The following is an 18,215-nucleotide window of genomic DNA, read 5'->3' on the forward strand; positions in this document are numbered from 1 at the left end:
CAATAGTGCCAAAGGTGGAAATGCAGGCAGAGAAGCCTGGGATGGGATCAGCATGGGCTGAGCCATGCGTATGCTCTTTTGCAGGAAGCCAAGCTTGGCTTAGAACCAGGTGCCAAGTCCAAGGAATTTGCAAAGAGCTAAAACAGGCTGAGCAACATGTCCACAATATAAAACAATCACAGGCGCAGTGATTGAGTGCTAGACTGTGGCATAGCTAGTATTGAACTCCTACTCGTACTTCAAAATCCTGATAAGGATTTCTACTCCTGGTAATGTTGTGGATTTGATATTCTAAAACAAACAAACTTCTGGTTTTAAAAAAAAGTTCTGGGTGAAATACACCAAACAATCTTTTAATATATTTTTTAAATTTGTTTCAGAGAGGAAGGGAGAGGGAGAGAGAGACAGAAACATTAGTGATGAGCGAGAATCATTGATCAGGACCCCTACTGGGGATTGAGCCCGCAATCTGGGCAGGTACCCTGACTGGGACTCGAACCGCGACCTCCTGGTTCATAGGTCAATGCTCAACCACTGAGCCATGCTGACCAGGCTCAGACAATCTTTTTAAATGCAGAGCTGAACTTGCAGTAAGTAAAACAAGGACTCTCCAAAGGTCAGAGGTGAAGAGGAGATGGACCTCCAGCCTGGAGGGTCAGTGCTGCCCCAGGGCGGCTCCAGGGCATTTGCTGACACCAGGACACTGGAGTCTCAGGGTTTATTGGCAACGGGGGAGACAAGGCCATGGCATATGTGTGATTGGATCCCCTATCCCACTCGTCTCCCAAACACAGAAGTTATGGAAGAGGGCTACAGTGAAAAGATGGGCCAGAAAAAAAAAAATCTGCCCACCATCAAAGGAAGAAAAGATAACTGAACCATTTTAGACCTGTAATTTAATCTTAGGCTCGTATCCAAGTGGGGAAAAGGAAAATAAGAGAATGGAGATTCTGCTGAACTCATAACCATAGCCCTGCACCCTGAAAATATGAGTTCAAATTTATATTATCTTCTCAGTCCAGAAAACCCCAAGAAGTTAAAGCTGTCTCAGGCCAGCAGTGCCCTGCGACACCTGGCAGAGGCCAAAGCTAATTGTCTCTGGAGGAGCACACCATCAATCCAGGCCCGGAGGTCCCTAGAGATCTCGGGGAGTCAAATCGAGCTTGCAAAGAGGTGTAAGACACATGAGGAACCGCAGTGGGAATCTTCAGAAACAACCAATAGTAGAATTATACCTGACAGACTTTAGACACTGGAATAATTAGATACAGTATATTAAACAAGTAAGTTTGAAATGTTGAACAAAGTAAAATAGAGAGCTGAAAATTCAAGCAAGAAACAAACTACTAAAAATGACCAGGCCGATTGGATGGATAGATAGATAAATGGATAGATAGATAGATAGATAGCCAGAAAAAAAAAATCTGCCCACCATCAAAGGAAGAAAAGATAACTCAACCATTTTAGATCCGTAATTTAATCTTAGGCTCGTATCTAAGTGGGGAAAAGGAAAATAAGAGAATGCAGATTCTGCTGAACTCATAACCATAGCCCTGCACTCTGAAAATATGAGTTCAAATTTATATTATCTCCTCAGTCCAGAAAACCCCAAGAAGTTAAAGCTGTCTCAGGCCAGCAGTGCCCTGTGACACCTGGCAGAGGCCAAAGCTAATTGTCTCTGGAGGAGCACACCATCAATCCAGGCCCGGAGGTCCCTAGAGATCTCGGGGAGTCAAATCGAGCTTGCAAAGAGGTGTAAGACACAAGATGAACCGCAGTGGGAATCCTCAGAAACAACCAATAGTAGAATTATACCTAAAGGACTTTAGACACTGGAATAAACTGGAATAAATACAGTATATTAAACAAGTAAGTTTGAAATGTTGAACAAAGTAAAATAGAGAGCTGAAAATTCAAGCAAGAAACAAACTACTAAAAATGACCAGGCCGATTGGATGGATAGATAGATAAATGGATAGATAGATAGATAGATAAATAGATAGATAAAACTCCTTGAAACAAATTCAAATCATTGAAATTGAAAGCCCAGTGGAATTGGTTAAACGGTTATATAGAGAATTCATGCACTGCAAGACAGATCTAAAGAAATTACTTATAGGGCAACACAGAGATAAAGAGATAAAAATATTAGAGACATGGACGATAAAATGAGAAGATCTAAATTATATCTAATTGGAAATCCTGAATATGAGATTTAGGGACAAGCAATCTTTGAGAAATAATGAGTAAGAATTTTTCAAAATTGACAAAGGACATGAATCATCAGATTCAGGAATCACAAGAAATCCCAGCAGGATAAGTAAAAATGAAATCACATGTAGACACATCATAGTGAAACTGCAGAAAAACCTTTAAGAATGTCCCAGGGGAAAGACAGATTGCTTATAAAAGAACAAGCAGACCAATAACCACAAGAGCAGCCAGAGGCAGTGGGCTAACATCTCCAGCATGGTGAGGGAAAATAACTACCTAAATTCTAAATTCAGCGAAACTCTCACTCAGATATAAGAGGACAGTTCTCGGGCTCCTGGCGCCCCAGCACACCCAAGTGCCCCGAGCCTGGCCCCAGTCCAGGGTCCTGGCAGTGCTCAGGGCAAGGTGCTGAGGCACAGCTTGGAAAACCAGATGCTCAAGCCAAACAACTGCAAGATGCTGTCACCAACGCGGAGAAGCATCTAGAAGAGCTGTGCCAAAGCCTTGCTGCGTATGTGCAGGAAACTGCCAGACTGCGAGACAACGCAGACCTGCTGGTGAACCTCCGCATGCCTGCCAGGGGTGGGGACGTCCGGCCCGAGGGCCATGTAAGGCCCGTGAAATCATTTGGTCTGGCCCTGCCAAGGCATTAGGGGTGAGTTAATTAAATGTTTGACCAAATACAGCAGGCTAGTTTTTAAGTTGATAATTTTGTATGGCCCGAGAATGATGTTGATGTTAGAAACATCCAAATGGCCCTTGGCAGAAAAAAGGTCCCCCACCCCTGAGGGACCCCCCACATTTAAAGCAAGGCCTGAGAAACTGTGCTGGTGAGTTTGCCAAGCTTCAGGATTACCAACAGGCAGAGGTTGAAATACTTAAAGCTAAAGTAGCTGAACCATTGAAAGCTTTTGGAACCATTATAAAAACGAAAAGAGCTGACGTAAAAGCAACATTAACAGCAAGGAATTGAGAAGCTAAACAATTAACTCGGCGAAACCCATCTGACTGACATGTTATTTCACAGGCAGAAATGAACTTACAGAGAGTTACAATGGATGCTACTCGAATAACTCATCATCTGGAAAAAACGATTGACAATTTTGAAAAGCGGAAAATAAAGCATAGAAAGACTATATTTTCAGAATGTATCACTATTCAAACGTTATTTCACAGCATCGCTTCAGAGGTCCACACTGCTGCCTACCACAATCTACAGAAGATTGTTGAAGAAGAAGATTTTGAGGTTTTCTGAAACTCTCTATATCCACCAGGTTGTTCATCTCGACTAGATATTGCAAGAGTAAATTCAAAGTCACCTCTTCAGAGATCACTGTCAGCTAAGTGTGTACCTGGAACAGAAAAGGTATCCACCTGTCGACTAAGAAAGATCAGCAAGCAGAAGAAGATGGTAAAGAGGATGAAGCCTTAGATATAAAAGACGAGGAAAATTAACTTTCTTAACTAAATTTCACATTTCCATTTTTATCTGAGATGACTGGAAATCCAGAATTACTGAATTGTAAAACTATATACTGGCTTGGTACATTAAACCTAAAAATGAAATCCTACGGGAAATGGAAAATAATTAAAGGAAATTTACGCTGACAAAAATGAAGGCCTTAAAAACATTACACACCAGTCATTTCAACATCCTGTCTAGCAGCCTGTGATCTTTTTATACAGGCTCAGTGGTCAACCTAAGAACCAGGAGGTCATGGTTGAATTCCCAGTCAGGGTACATGTCCAGGTTGTGGGCTTGATCCCCAGTAGGGAGCATGCAGGAGGCAGCCAATCAATGATTCTCTCTCATCATTGATGTTTCTATTTCTCTCTCCCTCTCCCTTCCTTTCTGAAATCAATAAAAAATATATATTTTAAAGTATTTCATATTAATTAATGCACTATACCTAGTTGATGACAAAAAATGAAATATTTAACAATTCCACTTGCTTCTTTTAGGTGAAGACACCATGCTTTCATTATCAGAAAAGGGTCCTAGAGAGTCATTCTGATTAAATACAAATCCTATTCCTGTAAAGCCTTCATCAGAGAAGACATTTCTTTTCCTTCCCTCTTTTCCACTTTTATTACAACTTGAAGTTTCATCATTTAATACATAATTTTACTTTTCAACAAGAGTGTAATCACTCTTTAATTAAAGGCAATGAAAACCCAGTACATAAGTGTTTTACAGCTCTACTTAAAACATAAATTTCAGCTTTAGAAAGAAAGCCACATTCAGCCTGATTCTAATTTTAAAACAAAACTGATGTCAGGCTAAAGCTGTACATGGTGCTATGACTTTTGAAAAGCTAATTTGGTGGGATGTTGCCTAAGAAAACATCACAAAAAAACATAAATCATTAAAAACCTATGAAAATTTCACCAAATTACCATCTAATAAAGAAAAGAATATACAGTCACTTTTATTCCTGAAAACGTAAAACAATTGAAAGAGCCTTGCATTATGTCTGATGCTTTTGTTTCCTTGCAGGGGGAACTGTACTTTGTTATTTCATGAGTCCCAGTCAGTCATATAAACATTTTGAAATTTATAAAATTATTTGGGAAAGCTACAAAAAGCAATGACTCATAACAGAAAAATACTTTCTGGGGGCAGGGGAAGAGTCAGAGGACAATACTGTGGATGGATGAGTGGATAAAAAAGATGTGGGATATATACACACAATGAAATACTCAGCCTTAAAAAGGAAGGAAATCCTGCCATTTGCAACAACGTGGATAAACCTAGAGGACATTATGCTAAGTGGAATAAGCCATAGGCAGAGACAAATGCTGCATGATCTCACTTACATGTGGAATCTAAAATAATCAAACTCAGAGAAACATAGAATAGAATTGTGGTTACCCAGGGGCTGAGAGGAGGAAAGAAATGGGGAAATGTTGGTCAAGGGGTACAAAGTTCCAGTTATGCAAGATAAGTTCTGAAAATTTAATGTACAACAATGTGACCAAAGTTAACAACACTGTCTTGTATACTTGAAATTTGCTAAGAGTTAGCATCATGCAAAGAATACACACACAAATAGTAACTATTGAGGTGATGGATATGTTAATTGGTTTGATCATGGTGAGCATCTCACAATGTATACATATATCAAATCGTCAAGTTGTGCATCTTAAATATATACAATTTTAATTGTCAATTAGACCTCAATAAAACTAGAAATAAGAGGACAATAGCCTTTCAGACAAAGAGCTGAGTTTATTACCACACACTTTCACTAAAGGACCAAAAGAAGAAAAATGGTTTCAGAAAGATCTTGAACAAGATGGAAATGAGATCAAAGAAAATAGTAAATATGTACACAAAGCTAAACAAGCATCAGTTCTATTAAATGAAAATAATGGCTCAGATTGGGACAAAAGATCATTTGAAACTGAATTAGTGGACAATGATAATAGTAAGACATGGGAGATGAGGGAAGGGTGATTATCTTTAAGCATTAAAGGTATCTGCTGAAGTTTTTAAGAGTAACCATTAAAATGAAAGCTAAACTTTCCAACTCAAGAGAAGAAGAAATGGAATTTTTTCAAAAGTCTTAAAGTTAAACAAGACATGGATAGTTCCTGACTTTGAGGAGCTCAGAGTCTCCTCAAGGGGACTCTGAATGCAGGGAACAAGCAAATAAAGACATAATTCTACTGACGTGGGATTTTTTTTCTTTTTTATTGATTTCAGAGAGGAAGGGAAAGGGAGAGAAAGACAGAAACATTAATGATAAGAGAGAATCATTGATCGACTGGGGATCCAGCCTGCAATCCAGGCATGTGCCCTTGACCAGAATCAAACCTGGGACCCTTCTGTCTGCAAGCTGATGCTCTATCCACTGAGCCAAACCGGCTAGGGCTACTGACAATGTTTTAAATGCATGATAAGGTCAAGTACTGATGAGAACACAGGGATATGGGTTGCAATAGTCACAGCTCATATGAGTGTAAATTGGGTCAATTGCTCCAAAGGGCCACTTGCCATTGGCTCCCCTGGTATCCCCTCTCACTGCCAGGCCCTTAGAGCTGTTCACCCATGTGCAGGTGTATGCAAAGGACGTACATATGGGCATACTGCTGCAGCACTGTGTGAATACCAAGCCCCAGAAACTACCTACATACCTATTAATAAAAGAATGGGCAAAAGTGCCATTTAGCCATGACAGAGAATATTTCTATGTTCTATTATCAAATATCTAATATCAAATACCCTACACACACACACACACACACACACACACACCCCAAAACCACCACCTCCTCCCAGGCAGGGCTCGTCCAAGCCCAGGAGAGGGCCGTGGCACCTCACAGATGCATAGTAAGTGTGAGCAACAGAGAGATGAGGAGCCAGGAGAAGCTTCCAGCAGAAAGAGAACAAGAGGGGAAGGAAGTCCCTGGCTGACACTATGGGGATGCACTGTCCACAGGAAAAGGGCAGACGCAGAGGAGAAACCCACAGACCCAAGCACAGCAGCTGAAAGGTGCTCACACTCCGCCCAGGCCCACATCCAAGGGGATCTGGGCGTTTGGAAACAGACCTGCCTGAGGGTAGGAAGAGAGGCTGGAAAAGGCCCAGGCAGCAAGCCCCACCCTTGCCTCCTTCCCACACTATCAGCTCTCGTCTTCCTGTTTGACCAAACTTGTCAAGTGTGTTTTGGAAAGCTCCTATCTTTGGGAAGAGTTATGGGGGAGGGAGGAGTCCAGATCTCAGGGGCCACAGTGACCAGCCGGCCCATAGCTCCGCTCCTCTGCCTTGAACTCCCAGAGGGGGGAGGTCTGCAGTGCTTGGGCCACAGGGCTCACTTCCTACCAGGCTTCTCTCCCATGGGAGGCCTAAGGGTTACATAAATCTTAGGGGGTGGAGGTGTCTGTATGCGTGTGTCTGTCTGCCTGTCTGTGTGTGTTTACGTGCCTGTGTATATGCGTGCTCCACTTCGACTCCTACCGGGCCACATATGAAATTGTCTCCCACTATGTGCTGGGAACTTTTCTGGACACTGGAGATCAATCAGCTTCTCTCCATGTCTGAGTCCTGCCTACCTCTCATGCCTCTTCACTCACCACTCTGTGCTTTATATGGAATGTTAGTGCATCCTACACACGACAGGCTGCTTCTCATGGCCATGCCTCCACTCAGTGCTGTTCCTGCTGCCTGGGACTCCTTTCCTCTCCTACCTGCTTAACATTTTCTCTTTCAGATTTGGCTGGGGTGGTACTGTCTCCGAAAAGTCGTCCCTGTCACCCCTCCATCCCTACCTGGGCTAGGTGTCTCTCTTCGGGACTTCATCATGTTCCGGGCTTATGTGTATTGTGAAACATACAGCAATACTAAAACCAACATCAAAGGAGTGCTTCCTGTGTTCCAGGAGTTGTACTGAGCAGTTAACATGTATTAATGTATTTAATCTTCATAATATGCCTATGAAATGGGATAGTTTCTAGCTCCTGAAAGGCATTCTCTCTCCTTCCCCTGCCCGCCCCCCCATACTTAGCTCTAATTCTGTTGGGAATAGCAATGTGTCCAGCTTAATAATCATATCTCATTCCTAATCTTGCAATTAAATTCTGACCAATAGGATGTAGGTAGAAGTTGATAGGGGAGAGTAATGGGGAAACTCTTCAAAGGGTGACTGGTGCAACCGGAAAGCACGTGTTGCCCTGCCCCTTTAATCCTTCTTCCAGCCTGGAATGTTAACACGATGGTTTGAGCCACAGCAGTCATCTCGTAACCACGAGGCAATCTTGAAAAAGAAGGCCAAAAATGATGGAATAGAAAAATAGAAGTAAGTTCTACATTTGATATGGCCAAGTAAACTCCTATCGGACCAAACCTCCCAGTGATAGTAACTATTAACTCTGGACAAAATTAAAAATACAATTATCTAAAGTCACTGGAGAATAAACAAAGGCAGATTCTGGATGGGAGTTGATATTTGGAATAAGGGATGGGGAACAGGCTCCCATTTTTATGGCTTTTACTTGAACACAGTTCCCAGTCAGCTTAAGCAGCCACTAAGCGGAAAGCACCGTGTGAGGGACTAAAGCTCTTATAAAAACCCTCAGTTTTTCTGGGTTAAACAACCAAAGGAGAAAGCTTGGGGACACCTTAGCTGCTGGAAAGTGAAAGGGTAATCCTAGAAAGGAGAGAGCCCAAGAAAATGAGCCCTGAATTCTATACATAAGCTGTCAACCCCCCAGTGAGTGCTGACCCAGCCTTCACGGACCAGGCTCAAAGCCGCCTGGGGGTGAGAGAACTCGGCGATTTGCATTGCTGCCTCAGAAACAGAGTTTGCCCTTTGAGTCCAATCAAGTTCATTACCAGCTACAACAAAAAATCAACACTCTCTGTAAGAATATAACAAAGACCAGTGCCTCCACAATAATGTCCAGGCTGCAATAAAAAAGATTAGTCAACATATATGAAGAACAGGAATACATGTCCAATTTGCATGAGACAAAACACAGATGTTGGAATTAGCAGACAAAGATTTTAAGGGCGTTATTCTATTTATGATCAAGGATGTGAAGAAAGCTCAGTAGTCATGAGTAAAGATGGGAACCGATGTTTGTGCTGCTGCCTTTGGGTGACTGTACCTGGAGAAGATGGGATACCGTGCAGAGGTGGGATTGAGAGGAGAGAAAGAAAGACAGGAGAAAGGAGGGAGATAAAGAGAAGAGAAAGGAAAAAAGAGGGCGAGGCGAAGAGGGAGAAAAGTACCAAACAGCAGGGGTTCCAATGGCTACAGAACAGCATCCTGAGAGGGGACAGCTGCCCCTGCGTCCTGACCACCGTGACCCAACAGTCGCCCTTTTCCAGGTCCTCATGCTGCCACTTCAGGGGCACTGTTCACCCTGCGACCCTCCAACTCCAGCTTCCTCAGAACCTGCTGCATCCAGGCACGGACATTCCAATACTCATGCAACGTGCAGGGAGAGTGAACGGAAACAAACACAGGCCCTACTATGAAGTAGGAGAGTTACAGGATAGGACTCGTCCTGTACAGCTGCAAAGCCCCACCCATCCCCGCTCCCAGCTTCCATCCACGTGGTGGGCACCACCATCAAGCCTGAACCCACGTGGACTTGCACCCAGTGGCCCCCGGGAGGGCTCCATCTAGACAGCCAGGCTACCAGCATTGCCCAACCACACCTTCATGTTGAGGTGCAACAGGGCTGTGTTTGTGTTGCGAGTGGTCTTGGAAGGACTCTGGGTATACTCAGACTAACAAAGAAGTTCAAGGTTTGGTTTCTGCAAGCACAACACCCAAGTCGTAGCCCTTTGTTCACTGGCAGCAGCAAACAGAACAAACATAAACATCAGCACCTAAGCCACATTCACCCCCCTGCCCCAGGCACCTTCACAGCTGACTTCTGCCCCTCATACTGGTTCTATGGGATTTCAGCACAGTCTTCTCTCACTTTACATAGGCGAAAACAGGCCATCAGAACATACAAGATGGATTTCATACAAAAAATGTGCCCCAGCCAGAGCTCTGTCACATCCCATTGTGTCATCCCACCCTATTGCTGCTTGTGACATAGGCATGCTCATCTCCACTCAGCTACGAGCTCTTAGTGGGTAAGAATTGTGTCCCTTCACTGCTGTCTCCAGCAGCCAGCACAGAGCAGACAGAGACTTGGAAGTATGATGTAAGGCTTATACTAGCCTTGGGAAGCGAAGACTGAGCTGCAGGGCCCAGCAGACATTCTCCAGCAGTCACCCCTTCTCTCCCAACAAGCCTGTGACCGCAGCCACCCCAGCGCTGGAGACCACCAGCGTAAACACAACACATGTCATCTTTAGGCAAAGGAAATTGAAACCAATGAACTCACTTGGCCACCTTTTTTTTTTTTTTTTTAACATCCCTCTAAAAACAGTTAGGCAAAGCAACTGGTTCAGAACCTGGGGAGCTGGAATGCATTTAGGGGGCTGAGATTGTCCAACCGGAACCTGCATATCCACAGACCCCACCTCATGTCCCGGGCCCTGACACGCTGATTGAGCCCGGACAGGAAGAGTAACTGGTGGGTGATTGCAGACTATCCAGTGTCAGCTCATTGTTCCGGGAGGAAGCTGTCAGGACCAGACCTCCCGGGAGTGCCTGGGGCTTCTGGTTCTTATTTTTCCCTGTGTAGGTGGGAGGTTGTTGGGGAGGTAGGGGAGGGAGCCATCATCCTTTCCCCCACCCAATCGGACACTCCAGCCCAGGGTCAAATTCCCAACTCCCAAGGCCTCATATGAGGGAACGGTGGCCACCTAATGCTGTTTTTCCCTGGGGTTCCCTTAAAAACAAAAGTTGTGTGCTTTTTAATTTTCGTAAGAACAATGAACATCAGATCTACCTTCCTAACAATATTCTACGTGTACAATATGGTCTTATTGGCTGCAGGTACACTGTAGTACAGCAATCCTCTAGAACTTATCCATCTTGCTTCACTGAAACTTTATGCCCAATGATTAGTAACTCCTTGCTTCCCCTCTGCCCAGCCTCTGGAAACCACCATTCCACCCTTTGATTCTATGAATTTGGCTATTTTAGATATCTCAGATAAGTGGAATCCTGCAGTATTTGTCTTTCTGTGGTTGGCTTATTTCACTTAGGATAATGTCCTCAAAGTTCATCCATGTTGTCGCATAGTGTAGAATTTTCTGAAGGCTGACTAGTATTCCATTATATGTATGCATCACATTTTCTTTATCCATTTACCTGTGGATGGGCATGTATATTGTTTCCACGTCTGGGCTATTGTGAATAGTGCTGCAGCAAACATGGGAGTGCTAATGGCTCCTTGACATCTTCACTTCAATTCTTTTGAATAAATACCCAGAAGTGGGTGCACTGGTTTCATTTTTTTAATGTTGAGGAACCTTCACACTGTTTTCCATAATGGCTGCACCATTTGCATTTCCAACAACAGTCTGCATGGGTTCCAGTTTCCCCACATTCTCGCCAATTTGTGTCTTTCGTTTTTTGACAACTGCCATCCTGACAAATGTGAAGTATTATCTCATTGTGGTTTTGATGTGTATTTCTCTGATGATTAGTGATGTAGAGCATCTTTTCATATACCTGTTTGCCATTTGTGTGCCCTCTTTGGAGAAATGTCTATTCAAGTCCTAAACCCATTTTTTAACCAGGTTATCTTTTTGTTGCTATTGAGTTATAGTACTTTACATATTTTGAGTTTAACCCCATATCAAATATATAATTTGCAAATATTTTCTCCAAGCTTTTCAGTTTGATGTAATCACACTTGTTTATTTTATTTTTGTTGCCTTCTCTTTTGTGGTTGTATCCATGAAACCACTGCCAAGACAAACGTCATGAAGATTTTCCCTGTTTTATTTTAGAGTTTTAATTTCAGGCCTTATTGTCTTTAATCCATTTTGAGTTAATTTTTGTGTATGTGTATGTGTATGTGTATGTGTATGTGTATGTGTAAGATAAGGGTCAATTTCATTCTTTTAGATCTGGATATACAGTTTCCCAGTACCATCTATTGAAGAAACTATCATTTCCCTACTATGCATTCTTAGCACCCTTGTCAAAGATCACCTGACCGTAAATGTATGGATTTATTTCTGGGCTCTGTATTCTGTTTCATTGGTCTATATTTTTGTTTTTATGCTGGTACCATGCTGTTTTGATTACTGTATCTTTATCATATATTTTTAAACTAGAGGCCTGGTGCACAGATTCATGCACTGGTGGGGTCCCTTGGCCTGGCCTGCTCCCTCTTGCAATCCAGGACCCCTCAGGGGATGTCAGACTGTCAGTTTAGGCCCAATCCCCACAGGCCAGGCTGAGGGACCCCACCAGTGCACGAATCCATGCACTGAGCCTCTAGTATGTATATGAGATCTTTGGTTAATCTCTTCCTGCCCTCCCCCCCACTCCCTTTCCTCTGGGATTGATCAGTCTGTTCCATGTTTCCATGCCTGTGCGCTGAGCATCTGCCCCCTGGTGGTCAGTGCGTGTCATAGCTACCGGTCAAACAGTCGCTTAGGCTTTTATATATATAGATACCTCAACATAATAAAGGCTACATCTGAAAAGCCCACAGCTAATATCATACTCAACAGTAAAATACTTGAAGCTTTTCCTCTAAGATCAGAAACAAGGCAAGTATGCTGACTCTCACCACTTCTATTCAACATAGCACTGGAAGCCCTAACCAAAGAAATTAGTCAAGAAAATAAAATAAAAGGCATGCAAATAGGATAGGAAGACACAAAATTGTCCCTGTTTGCAGAAACATGGTCTTATACAGAAAACTCTAAAGACTCCATGAAAATACTATTAGAATACACGAATTGAGTCAAGTTGTAGGATGCAAAATCAACATATACTAACAGTTCTATATACTAACAACAAACTATCTGAAAAGGAAATTTTAAAGACAATTTCATTAACAATAGCACCAAAAGGAATAAAATACTGAAGAATAAACTTAGCTAGGAGGTAAAAGACTTATATACTGAAAACTTGTTTTGTTGCAACAAAATACTGTGGAAAGAAATTTTAAAACCCACAAACAAATGGAAAAACATTTACATTCATGGATTGGAAGACTTAATATAGTTGGGTTGTTTTGTTTACCAATATCCAATTGCTATACCATCATTTTTGGCAAACACAATACTTCCCCCACCACATTGCAGTCGCACCTTTGTTGTAAATCAAGAAACTACATATTGGGTTTTTCTCTCCTGTTCTATTAGTTTATTTGTCCATCCTTATGCCAATACTACACTGACCTAATAACTGCAGCTTTATAGTAAGTTTTAAATCCTAGAAGTGAAAATCCTCCTTTGTTCTTATTCTTCAAGATTGCTTGACCAATCTAGGTCTTTTGCTTTGTTATATAAAATTAAAAATTAATTTATCAATATTTAGCCCCAAAAAATTCTGTTGGAAAGTTGACGGGGGTTGAATTAAATATAGATCAATTTGGAAAGAACTGACATTTTAACAATATTGAATTTCCTAAAACATAAACAAGAAGCATCTCTCCATTTATTTAGGTCCTCTTTAAGTTTTCTCAACACTTTTATAGTTTTCAATGTGGAGGTTTTATACATTGTTAATCAGAATTATTTTAGATATTTACTTGTTGATGCGATCATAAATAGTATCACTTTAAACATTTCATTTTCCAATTTCTGGTTACTAGTTATAGAAATATAAATAACCAAACTTGGTACCATTTCATTAAAGAAACTGCTATCTTCTTTGCTGAGAAGAAGAAGAAGAAAAAGGAGGGGGGGGAGGAGGGGAAATAATACAATAATTTTAGTATATTGTCTTTATATCCAGGAGTCTTACTAAATGTACTTATTAATTACATTACTTACTTGTAAATTCTTTTAGATTTTCCAATATGTAATCATTTCACCTGCAAATAGAGATTTGTCTACTTCTTGCTTGCAAATCTTCTCCTCTCCTGGCACTGTCAAGGCTCCTGAGTGCAATAGTGAAAGAAGTGGTGATAGTGGACACCCCTGTCTGGCTTTCAGCCTTACAAGGAAAGTGCCCAATATTTCAACATAAGTGTGTTACAGGGGGTTTTATGTTAGCTGTATAGGTTTTTCTCTAGATACCCTTTATCAGATTGAGGACCTTCCTTTATATTCCCAGTTTGATTAGAGTTTTTATTATAAATTGATGCTGAATTTAATCAAATACTTTTTCTACATCCACTGAGCACAAGTAGTACCACAATTCACATCATGATGAACTCTTTGGAGTAGAGACTTAAAATAACAGATGCTGGGGATTATTATCACCCCTTTGGAATGTCTATATGGAAATGGAAACATTGCATGATGGGGTTGGTGGAGAGTCAGAGAAAGTCTGTTACTAAGAGAACTTTGCCTACCAGAGATTGAGGAAAGGTGTCCTTTTTTCATTCCAAATTTTTGAAATATTACTGTTTTGGTGTCTGTTTTTGTTTAACCATTTGTTGCTACTGTTGATGTTACCCAGGCATTAAGTCCAGAGTTGTGTTTCTTGGGTCTCCCCACCCTAGGGGGAAAGAGCTGCTGGGTCTCTAGGGGTCCAGATTCCCCCATCCAACCTCCCCAGGGGAAAGTGGCTGAACTGTGCCTGTAGAAAAACCAAGAAAGGGCCTCCCCTTCCTCTCCCTTCATTCCCTGCAGGTCCCCAGGATCCTCTGGTGCCACCTCCGCATTCAGAGTCAACTCTTCAGGCCCCGTCCACCTCCTTCCTCCCTCCCTCCCACCCAAAGTAGGATACAGGAGATGTGGGGAGTAAGAGTGGGGTGGGATGGGGAGTATTGCTGAGTGATCTGGAGGTCCCGGAAAGCCCACCATGGAGGGTGCCTTCCCAGCCCAGACCCAGGAACCTGGACACTTTCTTCCCTGGGATCACATCATACTTGAGGCAAACTTCAAACAACTTCATTAGCAGGGCTGGAGAATGATCTGCAGAAATTAATGAACATCCTAACACCTCCAGATGCTACAATCTGAGCACAAATTGTCACAGGACAGACTAAAGAGGGTCAGCGAACATTCGAGGTTCGCTGCCCAGCCCAGACCAGAGCTCCTTTCTAGGCCTTGCTAGTTCAAGGCCACCAGTTCCTGCTGAGGAAGGTCTGGGTGTTGACATAAACTCACTTTGAGCCATTGGGAGCCAACCCATGGCACATTGTGATATGTTCAGTAACTCCCAACCACACCACTTGTGGTCTTTGTAAAGTCTCGACCTAAAGAGCCTGTCTCTCCTGACACTATTAAGGATGATGCCTGGTCCAGACGCTCCTACCTGGATGCTATAGGAAAGAGCCTGGTGTTCAAACTGAACCAAACCAGACAAGTAGCTCCTCTGGGAGCTGACAGTCTTGCCGGATATGTTCTCTATTTCCACCCTCAGAGCTTTAGGCTTGGAATTTCCCCCTTATTATCACCATCCCTTCCCCCGGGTTTTATACTTGCCAAGGATCCCACTGGTTGGTGCCCATCCTCAGCAACTGAGCCCCACGCCTCCACCTCAACAGTGGGAAGTGGCCCATCCTTCAAATGTCCCTCCCTCCACAAAGTTCCTTTGATCACCTCAGTGATCAACCCACTCCTTGAATTTGGGGACCATGCCATTCTCTTCCCATACCACACATTGTCCTATAACTGTCCTCTCGATTTGTTCAGTCCTTCTTTTCCCAACTGGCTTGAGTGCTCCTTGAGACCAAGGACCAGGTTTTACTGGTTTTGGTAGCAACTTCTGTTCCCTGAGCATTTCTGGGTACATTATAGGAAGACTGACAACCAAGTGCTGCCTCCTGGACCATCCCTGGCCCCCTCACCATGCCTGGGATAGTCTGTGGGCCAGCACCTGGGATCCCCACCATCATTGGGCAGCAGGGTCCTTTGACCGTCAGACCCATCAGTCAAGCAGTGGGAAGCTGTTAGTCAACTCTGGGTAAGGAACTTTACCCTGGGAGCAAACTCCAAGAATGGCTATTGGATAAGCTTTGGCCACAGTGTGGAAACTCGGAGGAGCTGGGGCAGAGCCTCAGGAAGCCCCACGGGGGCGCGGGGCATGGACATCGCATTTGGCACACAGTGTGCGGGAGGAATGCAGCCTGCAAGACTGCCAGCCCGCCTGCTCACTGGCCGCTCTGCCCGAAGTCCAGCACGTTTGCAAAGCTTTGGCACAAGGCCGCTCCCCTCCTCGCCGGCGAGGGTTTATGGATATTAAAAATGTGCTGATGTGAATCACCATGCAAACACGCTTCACTAGAAGTGCTGCGTGCAGGAACACTGCTCTTTTTATGGTCTCCTCCACCTCGGTTGGAAACGTTCGCCCACAGATGATGCGGAGATTAGTGGGGCGTCGGGCTGCTGCGTGTTTTTAGGCAGCCTGTCAGCTTCCATCAGCTACGGCTGGGACTGTAGAGGAGGCTGGGATGCACCTCAGTGCCCCAACCAGGGGCCCATGGGCAGGGTCTGGGGCAGGAAAGTGGCTTGGAAGTGGAAGAAAATGTTCCCTAGTCAGACATGTTCTCCAGTATCCAGGCTGTAGCCATTGCCCTGTGGGAATATGGCGGCCAACACCTCTAGAGTACACCCTCCAGGCTGGCAAACAGCATCAGTGAAAGTCCAAACCCTCCTGCTCTGGGACAGCCACTCTCACCCTCTTTCCCTGTAGGGTGGCCAGGTTACATGCAGTCCCATGGGAGGGGGGAAGTGCACTAGAGAGCCCATGCGCTCAGTGCGGGAAGGGATCAGAGCTGGATCAGACATTCTGAGAATGTCCAGGGTATGGGGCTGGGGGGAGATGCTCTAGGAGCCCCGTGGTCCTTCTGTAAGATCAGTGAGTGCCAGAACTGAGCCTTGAACCACAGCGAGGCTTTAAACAAACTGAGCCTAGGAGACAGCATTCCAGGTGGCAGGAAAGGCCTGTGCAAATGTGGGAAAGTGGGAAGGCACATTGAGAGCCAGATGCTTTCCCACTCTGCTCGCCCATTCTCTACATCACCTTGTCCCCAACCTGCCTCCAGAAATGGCTGTCATCATCCCAGGCATCATATCCAAACGCTACCATGTCCAGAAACAGAAGAGATCTTCTCTGCCTGTGTGTCCAGGAGCCAGTGCTGAGAAAGGAAGCCAATCTGAAGGAGGAGGCACTGGCAGGGGACGGAGCCTGTCTTGGCCTATCTCTGACCACAGGACCCGGTGCCAGCAGTGATCATCTGGCCCGCTGTGCCATGCACTATCTAACATCTTCATTGTTCTCAGTGTGGTCTGGACTCCCCAGGCACACTGCAGAGGGCAAAGGCTCTGTCCCATGCAGCTCTGCCCACAATCTAGCATGCTGTTTGGCTCACAATAGACCCTAAGGACCGCACCAGGAAAACAAGGAACCACGACACCCATCCTTACCATGTCATATTCTAGCTAAATTATTTTAATCCTCACAGTGAGGTGGGGCACTATTCTATCCCCAGGTGGGGAAACTGAGGCACAGAGTGTTAACCTCCTCAATGTCGCACTTGTAGCAAGTGGCAGAGTGGGACGTGAACCATTTCTGTCGGCCTCAGAGCCTATGCCCCTCTACCCCTGAGAAGGCCCCGTACTTTCCATCTACAAGAAGTACCTTCAAAATCCAAACTCTTAGAAGAGAGCTCAGCTTGTGGGCGTACAGGACAGCAGAGCTGGGGAAGGCAGCCCCCCCCCTGCCTGCCCTCCCTGCCATTCTGTTTCTGAGAAGGGCATAGGCCTACACAGGGGTGAATGCCCCCCTGCCAGTGCTGCCCGATCCTGCCCTCCCCAAGTCTCCTGGGAATCCAATGATGGCATCAACACTAATCAGCACTGGTGACTAGGAGGGACTGACCCTGGTACCACAGAGAGTTGGTAAAATTTCAGCCAAAGGCCAAACTGCCTTAGATAACATGGTCCTCTTCCTTTGGGTTAAATAGTGGCTTTCTGATCAGCTTCCCAAAATGCTAAAAACACCTTCATGCCACATTTATTTCCATTTGTCCACCCAAAAGCATCTTGGGCCTGGTCTAACCAACCTCAGAGACTGCTCAGCAAACCTAGAACAGGTGAAGAATGTGTATGGCAGCCCTGAAACCACACACCATGGGGCCATGTGGCCCACAAGAGGAGCTGGTCCTGTGGCTGCCAGCCCTGGGTGGGGAGGAGGGCCGGGGCCCGGGCTAAAGGCAGACCCAGGCTTCCTCAGAGCTTCTCCCTCACCATCAGTTTGGTGTCGTTGATGCCGACAGCTGCTGAATTTCACTTTCCATCTGGCCCCCTGGCCAGGCCACTGAGAGAGGCCAGGTGGTGGGGCTCTAGGACTGTCATCGAAATGAAGCCCCTAAGCCCAAGAGAACAGGATGTGAACAGAAGTCAGCACCTACTCAGGGACCGAGTGCAGCAAGAGGCATTCCTCTAGTTCCAGGAGAGACCGGGTCTGGAATGGCTCAGGGACACCTGTCTATCCCCAGGGGAGGGCCAC

General features: G+C 44.5%; 1 pseudogene; it reads left to right on the forward strand.

Moving 5' to 3' along the window:
- LOC102248405 overlaps positions 1–3,669 on the forward strand; it is a 91,045-nt pseudogene extending 87,376 nt beyond the window's left edge.
- The last annotated feature ends 14,546 nt before the right edge of the window (positions 3,670–18,215 follow it).

The sequence above is a fragment of the Myotis brandtii genome, unplaced genomic scaffold (assembly GCF_000412655.1).
Source record: "Myotis brandtii unplaced genomic scaffold, ASM41265v1 scaffold18, whole genome shotgun sequence".
Classification (NCBI taxonomy): Eukaryota; Metazoa; Chordata; class Mammalia; order Chiroptera; family Vespertilionidae; genus Myotis; species Myotis brandtii.